Here is a 1464-nt window from a genome sequence, read left to right as displayed (position 1 = left end):
TCATATAACAACAACAACAACAAATAGACTGTATAAAATCTCTGCCACAAAGGACAAGCTCTTTGTTTCAGCCACCTCTTGATGGAGGGGAAACTAGCATAACACCATCTCCCAGAACAAATAGCATTGGAATACTCTTTGTTGAGTTATGTATCTCCTCACATGTTTGTTCATAAATCTTTATAGTAGTCACAGTTTCTTCCACATCTATCAATATCATAGTTAATTGTGTGCATGTTCTCTTAGTTGGAGCTCTCGGTCCATTCTCATTTCCACATAAATACAATCACCATGCTGAGCCTGATGAGATCCACAGGTTCCTCTACTGTGTTGGTAGTTTGTTGCTGGTCCATATTATCCTCCATGTTTCAAACCCTGTGTCTTTTCTTGAATTAGACATTCATATGTGATTTGTTTTTCTAACAACAGCCACAACAAAAATATTGACCTACAATGTACAGCCCAAATGCCTTATTTTAAAATATTTATAATTTTAAATACAAGCTTAATTACTACGTTTAAATGCCATTTCTAGGTATTCAGTCATACTACCTTGGTTATAACACCAATGATATGTATTTCAAGTCTATTCTAGCCCAGAGTGACCTTATGCTCAAAAGAGGGGAATATAGATTGATTCTTCCTATCCTCACAATTGCTTCTGTTTGAGCTGCTTGTTCCAGCCACTGTGTAGTGCCTTCCAACCTGATGGTCTTTTCTTCCAACACTATAAAAAGTCTGCTTCCCTCCGGAAACACTATGAACAGTGCTTAGGTCTTTCATTCAAAGGGTCACTATGAGTTATCTATGACTCAACGGCACTTAACAACAAAAACAAAGCTGTTAACAATATCAGACTCTTTACCATCTGTCATGATGCTGCCAATTAGCCCAGTAATGAGAATCTTTGTTTACTTGATGTTGAGCTTCAATCCATACTGAAGAATATTGGTGATTATGTAGGCAAAAGCTTTGGCAACAAACATTGTGTAAACATATCATTTTTGCTGTGTGTAAAGTTACAGCATGTTGTTGTTGTTGTTGCTGTGTGCCATCGAGTTGCCTGTGATTCATAGTGATCGTATATACAAGAGCCCTAAATTCTGCTCTATCCTGTGACAATCTTATTGTCTCTGACACTCCCACTCCCATTACCCCAGTAACTGAATCAATCCATCTCATCAAAGGTCTTCGACCCTCTTGCACTGTCCCTCTACCCTCTCAAGCATGACAGTCCTCTCCAAGTACTGGTCCCACCTTGCAACATGCCCAATGTATGTCAGACAAAGCTTCAGAATCCTTGCCTCCAAAGAGAAGCTTGGTTTCACCCTCTCTAGGACAAACCTGTTTGTTCTACTAGCAGTTGATGGTATATTCAATATTCTTCTTCAGCACCACAGCTCAAAGGCATTAATTCTCCATCTGTCATCCCTTGTCATTGTCCAGCTTTCTGATGCATAGCAA

The 1464-nt window shown here is 39.1% G+C and overlaps 1 pseudogene; it reads right to left on the bottom strand.

Annotated features, from left to right (window-relative positions):
• Window positions 1-67: 67 nt before the first annotated feature.
• Window positions 68-365, bottom strand: LOC102853544 (annotated as a pseudogene).
• Window positions 366-1464: the final 1099 nt, after the last annotated feature.

Source organism: Elephantulus edwardii, unplaced genomic scaffold (genome assembly GCF_000299155.1).
Source record: "Elephantulus edwardii isolate Elephantulus edwardi_28Jun2011 unplaced genomic scaffold, EleEdw1.0 scaffold00230, whole genome shotgun sequence".
In the NCBI taxonomy this organism is placed as follows: domain Eukaryota; kingdom Metazoa; phylum Chordata; class Mammalia; order Macroscelidea; family Macroscelididae; genus Elephantulus; species Elephantulus edwardii.
Note: the sequence above shows the minus strand (reverse complement) of the source record. Positions and strands in the feature narration are given on the sequence as shown.